Source organism: Schistocerca gregaria, chromosome 1 (assembly GCF_023897955.1).
Source record: "Schistocerca gregaria isolate iqSchGreg1 chromosome 1, iqSchGreg1.2, whole genome shotgun sequence".
NCBI classification, from domain to species: domain Eukaryota; kingdom Metazoa; phylum Arthropoda; class Insecta; order Orthoptera; family Acrididae; genus Schistocerca; species Schistocerca gregaria.
The window spans coordinates 43,776,739-43,789,869 of NC_064920.1; positions in this window are offsets into that span (position 1 = coordinate 43,776,739).

Sequence of the window (13,131 nt, forward strand, 5' to 3'; positions counted from 1 at the left end):
GAAAATGCATCGGGATTGAATACAACAGTCACCATCCGTACTTTCCTCCATGGGAGTAATGTCTCAAAGAGTTTACGGTTTGATCGTTCCCTGGAAGATCAGTACTAGTTTCCGATGCACATCTGGTGGCATTCTGTAATCCGTGGAGTATCAGAGTGTTGATGAAACACAGAAATTGCATCGGGATTGAATACAACAGTCACCATGCGAACTTTCCTCCATGGGAGTAATTCTCAAACAGTCTACGCTTTGATCGTTCCCTGGAAGACCAGTAGTAGTTTCCGATTCACATCTGAAATCATTCTGTAATCTGTGGACTATCAGAGTGTTGATGAAACACAGAAATTGCATCGGGATTGAATACAACAGTCACCATGCGCACTTTCCTCCACGGGAGTAACGTCTCAAAGAGTCTACGGTTTGATCGTTCCCCGGAAGACCAGTAGTATTTTCGATGCACATCTGGTGGCATTCTGTAATCTGTGGACTGTCAGAGTGTTGATGAAACACAGAAATTGAATCGGAATTGAATACAACAGTCACCATGCGCACATTCCTTCACGGCAGTAATGTCTCAAACAGTCTACGCATTGATCGTTCCCTGGAAGACCAGTAGTAGTTTCCGATGCACATCTGGTGGCATTCTGTATTCTGTGGCGTATCAGAGTGTTGATTAAACACAGAAATCGCATCGGGATTGAATACAACAGTCACCATGAGCACTTTCCTCCATGGAAGTAATGTCTCTAACAGTCTACGCTTTGATCGTTCCCTGGAAGACCAGTAGTAGTTTCCGATGCATATTTGGAGGCTTTCCGTAATTTGTGGACTATCAGAGTGTTGATGAAACACAGAAATTGCATCGGGATTGAATACAACTGTCACCATGCGCACTTTCGTCCATGTCAGTAATGTCTCATACAGTCTACGCTTTGATCGTTCCCTGGAAGACCAGTAGAGGTTTCCGATGCACATCTGGAGGCATTCTGTAATCTGTGGACTATCAGAGTGTTGATGAAACACAGATATTGCATCGGGATTGAATACAACAGTCACCATGCGCACTTTCCTCCATGGGAGTAATGTCTCAAACAGTCTACGCTTTGATCGTTCCCTGGAAGACCAGTAGTAGTTTCCGATGTACATCTGGATGCTTTCTGTAATCTGTGGACTATCAGAGTGTTGATGAAACACAGAAATTGCCTCGGGATGAATACAAAAGTCTCCATGCGCAGTTTCCTCCATGGTAGTAATGTCTCAAACAGTCTACGCTTTGATCGTTCCCTGGAAGACCAGTAGTAGTTTCCGATGCACATCTGGTGGCATTCCGTAATCTGTAGAGTAACAGAGAGTTGATGAAACAAAGATATTTCATCGGGATTGAAAACAACAGTCACCATCCGCACTTTCCTCAATGGGAGTAATGTCTCTAACAGTCTACGCTTTGATCGTTCCCTGGAAGACCAGTAGTACTTTCCGCTGCACACCTGGAGGCTTTCCGTAAACTGTGGGCTATCAGAGTGTTGATGAAGCACAGTAATTGCATCGGGATTGAATACAACAGTCACCATGCGAACTTTCCTCCATGGGAGTAATTCTCAAACAGTCTACGCTTTGATCGTTCCCTGGAAGACCTGTAGTAGTTTCCGATGCACATCTGGTGGCATTCTGTAATCTGTGGACTATCATAGTGTTGATGAAAAACAGAAAATGCATCGGGATTGAATACAACAGTCACCATCCGCACTTTCCTCCATGGGAGTAATGTCTCAAAGAGTTTACGGTTTGATCGTTCCCTGGAAGACCAGTTGTAGTTTCCGATGCATATCTAGAGGCTTTCCGTAATTTGTGGACTATCAGAGTGTTGATGAAACACAGAAATTGCATCGGGATTGAATACATCAGTCACCATGCGCACTTTCCTCCATGGGAGTAATTCTCAAACAGTCTACGATTTGATCGTTCCCAGGAAGACCAGTAGTAGTTTCCGATTCACATCTGAAAGCATTCTGTAATCTGTGGACTATCAGAGTGTTGATGAAACACAGAAATTGCATCCTGATTGAATACAACAGTCTCCGTGCGCACTCTCCTCCACGGGAGTAACGTCTCAAAGAGTCTACGCTTTGATCGTTCCCCGGAAGACCAGTAGTAGTTTCCGATGCACATCTGGTGGCATTCTGTAATCTGTGGACTGTCAGAGTGTTGATGAAACACAGAAATTGCATCGGTATTGAATACAACAGTGACCATGCGAACTTTCCTCCATGGGAGTAATTCTCAAACAGTCTACGCTTTGATCGTTCCCTGGAAGACCAGTAGTAGTTTCCGATTCACATCTGAAAGCATTCTGTAATCTGTGGACTATCAGAGTGTTGATGAAACACAGAAATTGCATCCTGATTGAATACAACAGTCTCCATGCGCACTCTCCTCCACGGGAGTAACGTCTCAAAGAGCCTACGCTTTGATCGTTCCCCGGAAGACCAGTAGTAGTTTCCGATGCACATCTGGTGGCATTCTGTAATCTGTGGACTGTCAGAGTGTTGATGAAACACAGAAATTGAATCGGAATTGAATACAACAGTCACCATGCGCACATTCCTCCACAGGAGTAATGTCTCAAACAGTCTACGCATTGATCGTTCCCTGGAGGACCAGTAGTAGTTTCCGATGCACATCTGGTGGCATTCTGTAATCTGTGGCGTATCAGAGTGTTGATGAAACACAGAAATTGCATCGGGATTGAATACAACAGTCACCATGCGCACTTTCCGCCATGGAAGTAATGTCCCTAACAGTCTACGCTTTGATCGCTCCCTGGAAGACCAGTTGTAGTTTCCGATGCATATCTGGAGGCTTTCCGTAATTTGTGGACTATCAGAGTGTTGATGAAACACAGAAATTGCATCGGGATTGAATACAACTGTCACCATGCGCACTTTCGTCCATGAGAGTAATGTCTCAAAGAAACTACGCTTTGATCGTTCCCTGGAAGACCAGTAGTGGTTTCCGATGCACATCTGGAGGCATTCTGTAATCTGTGGACTATCAGAGTGTTGATGAAGCACAGTAATTGCATCGGGATTGAATACAACAGTCACCATGCGCACTTTCCTTAATGGTAGAAATGTCTCAAACAGTCTACTATTTGATCGTTCCCTGGAAGACCAGTAGTAGTTTCCGATGCACATCTGGAGGCATTCTGTAATCTGTTGTCTATCAGAGTGTTGATGAAACACAGAAACTGCATCGGGATTGAATACATCAGTCACCATGCGCACTTTCCTCCATAGGAGAAATGTCTCCAACAGTCTACGCTTTCATCATTCCCTGGAAGACCAGTAGTAGTTTCCGATGCACATCTGGTGCCATTCTGTAATCTGTGGATTATCAGACTATTCATGAAACAGAGAAATTGCATCGGGATTGATTACAACAGTCACCATGCGCACTTTCGTCCATGGGAGTAATGTCTCAAACAGTCTACGCTTTGATCGTTCCCTGGAAGACCAGTAGTGGTTTCCGATGCACATCTGGAGGCATTCTGTAATCTGTGGACTATCAGAGTGTTGATGAAACACAGAAATTGCATCGGGATTGAATACAACGGTCACCATGCTCACTTCCCTTCATGGGAGTAATGTCGCAAACAGTCTACGCATTGATAGTTCCCTGAAAGACCAGTAGTAGTTTCCGATGCACATCTGGTGTCATTCTGTAATCTGTGAACTATCAGAGCGTTGACGAAACACAGAAATTGAATCGGGATTGAATACAACAGTCACCATGCGAACTTTCCTCCATGGGAGTAATTCTCAAACAGTCTACGCTTTGATCGTTCCCTGGAAGACCTGTAGTAGTTTCCGATGCACATCTAATGGCATTCTGTAATCTCTGGAGTATCAGAGTGTTGATGAAACACAGAAATTGCATCGGGATTGAATACGACAGTCACCATGCGCACTTTCCGCCATGGAAGTAATGTCCCTAAGAGTCTACGCTTTGATCGTTCCCTGGAAGACCAGTAGTAGTTTCCGATGCATATCTGGAGGCTTTCCGTAATTTGTGGACTATCAGAGTGTTGATGAAACAAAGAAAATGCATCGGGATTGAATACAACAGTCACCATGTGCACTTTTCTCCTTGGTAGAAATGTCTCAAACAGTCTACTATTTGATCGTTCCCTGGAAGACCAGTAGTAGTTTCCGATGCACATCTGGAGGCATTCTGTAATCTGTTGTCTATCAGAGTTTTGATGAAACACAGAAACTGCATCGGGATTGAATACAACAGTCACCATGCGCACTTTCCTCCATGGGAGTAATGTCTCAAACAGTCTACGCTTTGATCGTTCCCTGGAAGACCAGTAGTAGTTTCCTATGCACATCTGGTGGCATTCTGTAATCTCTGGAGTATCAGAGTGTTGATGAAACACAGAAATTGCATCGGGATTGAATACAACTGTCACCATGCGCACTTTCGTCCATGGGAGTAATGTCTCAAACAGTCTACGCTTTGATCGTTCCCTGGAAGACCAGTAGTGGTTTCCGATGCACATCTGGAGGCATTCTGTAATCTGTGGACTATCAGAGTGTTGATGAAACACAGAAATTGCATCGGGATTGAATACAACAGTCACCATGCTCACTTCCCTTCATGGGAGTAATGTCGCAAACAGTCTACGCTTTGATCGTTCCCTGAAAGACCAGTAGTAGTTTCCGATGCACATCTGGTGTCATTCTGTAATCTGTGAACCATCAGAGCGTTGACTAAACACAGAAATTGAATCGGGATTGAATACAACAGTCACCATGCGAACTTTCCTCCATGGGAGTAATTCTCAAACAGTCTACGCTTTGATCGTTCCCTGGAAGACCTGTAGTAGTTTCCGATGCACATCTGGTGGCATTCTGTAATCTGTGGACTATCAGAGTGTTGATGAAACAAAGAAAATGCATCGGGATTGAATACAAGTGTCACCATCCGCACTTTCCTCCATGGGAATAATGTCTCAAAGAGTTTACGGTTTGATCGTTCCCTGGAAGACCAGTAGTAGTTTCCGATTCACATCTGAAAGCATTCTGTAATCTGTGGACTATCAGAGTGTTGATGAAACACAGAAATTGCATCGGGATTGAATACAACAGTCACCATGCGCACTTTCCTCCACGGGAGTAACGTCTCAAAGAGTCTACGCTTTGATTGTTCCCCGTAAGACCAGTAGTAGTTTCCGATGCACATCTGGTGGCATTCTGTAATCTGTGGACTGTCAGAGTGTTGATGAAACACAGAAATTGAATCGGAATTGAATACAACAGTCACCATGCGCACATTCCTCCACGGGAGTAATGTCTCACACAGTCTACGCATTGATCGTTCCCTGGAGGACCAGTAGTAGTTTCTGAAGCACATCTGGTGGCATTCTGTAATCTGTGGCGTATCAGAGTGTTGATTAAACACAGAAATTGCATCGGGATTGAATACAACAGTCACCATGCGCACTTTCCTCCATGCAAGTAATGTCTCTAACAGTCTACGCTTTGATCGTTCCCTGGAAGACCAGTAGTAGTTTCCGATGCATATCTGGAGGCTTTCCGTAATTTGTGGACTATCAGAGTGTTGATGAAACACAGAAATTGCATCGGGATTAAATACAACTGTCACCATGCGCACTTTCGTCCATGGGAGTAATGTCTCAAACAGTCTACGCTTTGATCGTTCCCTGGAAGACGAGTTGTAGTTTCCGATGTACATCTGGATGCTTTCTGTAATCTGTGGATTATCAGAGTGTTGATGAAACACAGAAATTGCCTCGGGATGAATACAACAGTCTCCATGCGCAGTTTCCTCCATGGTAGTAATGTCTCAAACAGTCTACGCTTTGATCGTTCCCTGGAAGACCAGTAGTAGTTTCCGATGCACATCTGGTGGCATTCTGTAATCTGTAGAGTAACAGAGAGTTGATGAAACAAAGATATTTCATCGGGATTGAATACAACAGTCACCATCCGCACTTTCCTCAATGGGAGTAATGTCTCTAACAGTCTACGCATTGATCGTTCCCTGGAAGACCAGTAGTACTTTCCGCTGCCCACCTGGAGGCTTTCCGTAAACTGTGGACTATCAGAGTGTTGATGAAGCACAGTAATTGCATCGGGATTGAATACAACAGTCACCATGCAAACTTTCCGTCATGGGAGTAATTCTCAAACAGTCTACGCTTTGATCGTTCCCTGGAAGACCTGTAGTAGTTTCCGATGCACATCTGGTGGCATTCTGTAATCTGTAGAGTAACAGAGAGTTGATGAAACAAAGATATTGCATCGGGATTGAATACAACAGTCACCATCCGCACTTTCCATAATGGGAGTAATGTCTCTAACAGTCTACGCTTTGATCGTTGCCTGGAAGACCAGTAGTACTTTCCGCTGCACACCTGGAGGCTTTCCGTAAACTGTGGACTATCAGAGTGTTGATGAAGCACAGTAATTGCATCGGGATTGAATACAACAGTCACCATGCGCACTTTCCTCCATGGTAGAAATGTCTCAAACAGTCTACTATTTGATCGTTCCCTGGAAGACCAGTAGTAGTTTCCGATGCACATCTGGTGGCATTCTGTAATCTCTGGAGTATCAGAGTGTTGATGAAACACAGAAATTGCATCGGGATTGAATACAGCTGTCACCATGCGCACTTTCGTCCATGGGAGTAATGTCTCAAAAAGTCTACGCTTTGATCGTTCCCTGGAAGACCAGTAGTGGTTTCCGATGCACATCTGGTGGCATTCTGTAATCTCTGGAGTATCAGAGTGTTGATGAAACACAGAAATTGCATCGGGATTGAATACAACAGTCACCATGCGCACTTTCGTCCATGGAAGTTATGTCTCTAACAGTCTACGCTTTGATCGTTCCCTGGAAGACCAGTAGTAGTTTCCGATGCACATCTGGTGTCATTCTGTAATCTGTGAACTATCAGAGCGTTGACGAAACACAGAAATTGAATCGGGATTGAATACAACAGTCACCATGCGAACTTTCCTCCATGGGAGTAATTCTCAAACAGTCTACGCTTTGATCGTTCCCTGGAAGACATGTAGTAGTTTCCGATGCACATCTGGTGGCATTCTGTAATCTGTGGACTATCAGAGTGTTGATGAAACAAAGAAAATGCATCGGGATTGAATACAACAGTCACTATCCGCACTTTCCTCCATGGGAGTAATGTCTCAAAGAGTTTACGGTTTGATCGTTCCCTGGAAGACCAGTACCAGTTTCCGATGCACATCTGGTGGCATTCTGTAATCCGTGGAGTATCAGAGTGTTGATGAAACACAGAAATTGCATCGGGATTGAATACAACAGTCACCATGCGAACTTTCCTCCATGGGAGTAATTCTCAAACAGTCAACGCTTTGATCGTTCCCTGGAAGACCAGTAGTAGTTTCCGATTCACATCTGAAAGCATTCTGTAATCTGTGGACTGTCAGAGTGTTGATGAAACACAGAAATTGAATCGGAATTGAATACAACAGTCACCATGCGCACATTCCTCCACGGGAGTAATGTCTCACACAGTCTACGCATTGATCGTTCCCTGGAGGACCAGTAGTAGTTTCTGATGCACATCTGGTGGCATTCTGTAACCTGTGGCGTATCAGAGTGTTGATTAAACACAGAAATTGCATCGGGATTGAATACAACAGTCACCATGCGCACTTTCCTCCATGCAAGTAATGTCTCTAACAGTCTACGCTTTGATCGTTCCCTGGAAGACCAGTAGTAGTTTCCGATGCATATCTGGAGGCTTTCCGTAATTTGTGGACTATCAGAGTGTTGATGAAACACAGAAATTGCATCGGGATTAAATACAACTGTCACCATGCGCACTTTCGTCCATGGGAGTAATGTCTCAAACAGTCTACGCTTTGATCGTTCCCTGGAAGACCAGTTGTAGTTTCCGATGTACATCTGGATGCTTTCTGTAATCTGTGGACTATCAGAGTGTTGATGAAACACAGAAATTGCCTCGGGATGAATACAACAGTCTCCATGCGCAGTTTCCTCCATGGTAGTAATGTCTCAAACAGTCTATGCTTTGATCGTTCCCTGGAAGACCAGTAGTAGTTTCCGATGCACATCTGGTGGCATTCTGTAATCTGTAGAGTAACAGAGAGTTGATGAAACAAAGATATTTCATCGGGATTGAATACAACAGTCACCATCCGCACTTTCCTCAATGGGAGTAATGTCTCTAACAGTCTACGCATTGATCGTTCCCTGGAAGACCAGTAGTACTTTCCGCTGCCCACCTGGAGGCTTTCCGTAAACTGTGGACTATCAGAGTGTTGATGAAGCACAGTAATTGCATCAGGATTGAATACAACAGTCACCATGCAAACTTTCCTCCATGGGAGTAATTCTCAAACAGTCTACGCTTTGATCGTTCCCTGGAAGACCTGTAGTAGTTTCCGATGCACATCTGGTGGCATTCTGTAATCTGTAGAGTAACAGAGAGTTGATGAAACAAAGATATTGCATCGGGATTGAATACAACAGTCACCATCCGCACTTTCCACAATGGGAGTAATGTCTCTAACAGTCTACGCTTTGATCGTTGCCTGGAAGACCAGTAGTACTTTCCGCTGCACACCTGGAGGCTTTCCGTAAACTGTGGACTATCAGAGTGTTGATGAAGCACAGTAATTGCATCGGGATTGAATAAAACAGTCACCATGCGCACTCTCCTCCATGGAAGAAATGTCTCAAACAGTCTACTATTTGATCGTTCCCTGGAAGACCAGTAGTAGTTTCCGATGCACATCTGGTGGCATTCTGTAATCTCTGGAGTATCAGAGTGTTGATGAAACACAGAAATTGCATCGGGATTGAATATATCAGTCACCATGCGCACTTTCCGTCATGGAAGTTATGTCCCTAACAGTCTATGCTTTGATCGTTCCCTGGAAGACCAGTAGTAGTTTCCGATGCATATCTTGAGGCTTTCCGTAATTTGTGGACTATCAGAGTGTTGATGAAACACAGAAATTGCATCGGGATTGAATACAACTGTCACCATGCGCACTTTCGTCCATGGGAGTAATGTCTCAAACAGTCTACGCTTTGATCGTACCCTGGAAGACCAGTAGTGGTTTCCGATGCACATCTGGAGGCATTCTGTAATCTGTGGACTATCAGAGTGTTGATGAAACACAGAAATTGCATCGGGATTGAATACAACAGTCACCATGCGCACTTTCCTCCATGGTAGAAATGTCTCAAACAGTCTACTTTTTGATCGTTCCCTGGAAGACCAGTAGTAGTTTCCGATGCACATCTGGAGGCATTCTGTAATCTGTTGTCTATCAGAGTGTTGATGAAACACAGAAACTGCATCGGGATTAAAAACAACAGTCACCATGCGCACTTTCCTGAATGGGAGTAATGTCTCAAACAGTCTACGCTTTGATCGTTCCCTGGAAGACCAGTAGTAGTTTCCGATGCACATCTGGTGGCATTCTGTAATCTCTGGAGTATCAGAGTGTTGATGAAACACAGAAATTGCATCGGGATTGAATACAACAGTCACCATGCGCACTTTCGTCCATGGAAGTTATGTCTCTAACAGTCTACGCTTTGATCGTTCCCTGGAAGACCAGTAGTAGTTTCCGATGCATATCTGGAGGCTTTCCGTAATTTGTGGACTATCAGAGTGTTGATGAAACACAGAAATTGCATCGGGATTGAATACAACTGTCACCATGCGCACTTTCGTCCATGGGAGTAATGTCTCAAACAGTCTACGCTTTGATCGTTCCCTGGAAGACTAGTAGTGGTTTCCGATGCACATCTGGAGGCATTCTGTAATCTGTGGACTATCAGAGTGTTGATGAAACACAGAAATTGCATCGGGATTGAATACAACAGTCACCATGCTCACTTCCCTTCATGGGAGTAATGTCGCAAACAGTCTACGCTTTGATCGTTCCCTGAAAGACCAGTAGTAGTTTCCGATGCACATCTGGTGTCATTCTGTAATCTGTGAACTATCAGAGCGTTGACGAAACACAGAAATTGAATCGGGATTGAATACAACAGTCACCATGCAAACTTTCCTTCATGGGAGTAATTCTCAAACAGTCTACGCTTTGATCGTTCCCTGGAAGACCTGTAGTAGTTTCCGATGCACATCTGGTGGCATTCTGTAATCTGTAGAGTAACAGAGAGTTGATGAAACAAAGATATTGCATCGGGATTGAATACAACAGTCACCATCCGCACTTTCCATAATGGGAGTAATGTCTCTAACAGTCTACGCTTTGATCGTTGCCTGGAAGACCAGTAGTACTTTCCGCTGCACACCTGGAGGCTTTCCGTAAACTGTGGACTATCAGAGTGTTGATGAAGCACAGTAATTGCATCGGGATTGAATACAACAGTCACCATGCGCACTTTCCTCCATGGTAGAAATGTCTCAAACAGTCTACTATTTGATCGTTCCCTGGAAGACCAGTAGTAGTTTCCGATGCACATCTGGTGGCATTCTGTAATCTCTGGAGTATCAGAGTGTTGATGAAACACAGAAATTGCATCGGGATTGAATACATCAGTCACCATGCGCACTTTCCGTCATGGAAGTTATGTCCCTAACTGTCTATGCTTTGATCGTTCCCTGGAAGACCAGTAGTAGTTTCCGATGCATATCTGGAGGCTTTCCGTAATTTGTGGACTATCAGAGTGTTGATGAAACACAGAAATTGCATCGGGATTGAATACAGCTGTCACCATGCGCACTTTCGTCCATGGGAGTAATGTCTCAAAAAGTCTACGCTTTGATCGTTCCCTGGAAGACCAGTAGTGGTTTCCGATGCACATCTGGAGGCATTCTATAATCTGTGGACTATCAGAGTGTTGATGAAACACAGAAATTGCATCGGGATTGAATACAACAGTCACCATGCGCACTTTCCTCCATGGTAGAAATGTCTCAAACAGTCTACTTTTTGATCGTTCCCTGGAAGACCAGTAGTAGTTTCCGATGCACATCTGGAGGCATTCTGTAATCTGTTGTCTATCAGTGTGTTGATGAAACACAGAAACTGCATCGGGATTAAAAACAACAGTCACCATGCGCACTTTCCTGAATGGGAGTAATGTCTCAAACAGTCTACGCTTTGATCGTTCCCTGGAAGACCAGTAGTAGTTTCCGATGCACATCTGGTGGCATTCTGTAATCTCTGGAGTATCAGAGTGTTGATGAAACACAGAAATTGCATCGGGATTGAATACAACAGTCACCATGCGCACTTTCGTCCATGGAAGTTATGTCTCTAACAGTCTACGCTTTGATCGTTCCCTGGAAGACCAGTAGTAGTTTCCGATGCACATCTGGTGTCATTCTGTAATCTGTGAACTATCAGAGCGTTGACGAAACACAGAAATTGAATCGGGATTGAATACAACAGTCACCATGCGAACTTTCCTCCATGGGAGTAATTCTCAAACAGTCTACGCTTTGATCGTTTCCTGGAAGACATGTAGTAGTTTCCGATGCACATCTGGTGGCATTCTGTAATCTGTGGACTATCAGAGTGTTGATGAAAGAAAGAAAATGCATCGGGATTGAATACAACAGTCACTATCCGCACTTTCCTCCATGGGAGTAATGTCTCAAAGAGTTTACGGTTTGATCGTTCCCTGGAAGACCAGTACCAGTTTCCGATGCACATCTGGTGGCATTCTGTAATCCGTGGAGTATCAGAGTGTTGATGAAACACAGAAATTGCATCGGGATTGAATACAACAGTCACCATGCGAACTTTCCTCCATGGGAGTAATTCTCAAACAGTCAACGCTTTGATCGTTCCCTGGAAGACCAGTAGTAGTTTCCGATTCACATCTGAAAGCATTCTGTAATCTGTGGAGTGTCAGAGTGTTGATGAAACACAGAAATTGAATCGGAATTGAATACAACAGTCACCATGCGCACATTCCTCCACGGGAGTAATGTCTCACACAGTCTACGCATTGATCGTTCCCTGGTGGACCAGTAGTAGTTTCCGATGCACATCTGGTGGCATTCTGTAATACCTGGAGTATCAGAGTGTTGATTAAACACAGAAATTGCATCGGGATTGAATACAACAGTCACCATGCGCACTTTCGTCCATGGGAGTAATGTCTCAAACAGTCTACGCTTTGATCGTTCCCTGGAAGACCAGTTGTAGTTTCCGATGTACATCTGGATGCTTTCTGTAATCTGTGGACTATCAGAGTGTTGATGAAACACAGAAAATGCCTCGGGATGAATACAACAGTCTCCATGCGCAGTTTCCTCCATGGTAGTAATGTCTCAAACAGTCTACGCTTTGATCGTTCCCTGGAAGACCAGTAGTAGTTTCCGATGCACATCTGGTGGCATTCTGTAATCTGTAGAGTAACAGAGAGTTGATGAAACAAAGATATTTCATCGGGATTGAATACAACAGTCACCATCCGCACTTTCCTCAATGGGAGTAATGTCTCTAACAGTCTACGCATTGATCGTTCCCTGGAAGACCAGTAGTACTTTCCGCTGCCCACCTGGAGGCTTTCCGTAAACTGTGGACTATCAGAGTGTTGATGAAGCACAGTAATTGCATCAGGATTGAATACAACAGTCACCATGCAAACTTTCCTCCATGGGAGTAATTCTCAAACAGTCTACGCTTTGATCGTTCCCTGGAAGACCTGTAGTAGTTTCCGATGCACATCTGGTGGCATTCTGTAATCTGTAGAGTAACAGAGAGTTGATGAAACAAAGATATTGCATCGGGATTGAATACAACAGTCACCATCCGCACTTTCCACAATGGGAGTAATGTCTCTAACAGTCTACGCTTTGATCGTTGCCTGGAAGACCAGTAGTACTTTCCGCTGCACACCTGGAGGCTTTCCGTAAACTGTGGACTATCAGAGTGTTGATGAAGCACAGTAATTGCATCGGGATTGAATAAAACAGTCACCATGCGCACTCTCCTCCATGGTAGAAATGTCTCAAACAGTCTACTATTTGATCGTTCCCTGGAAGACCAGTAGTAGTTTCCGATGCACATCTGGTGGCATTCTGTAATCTCTGGAGTATCAG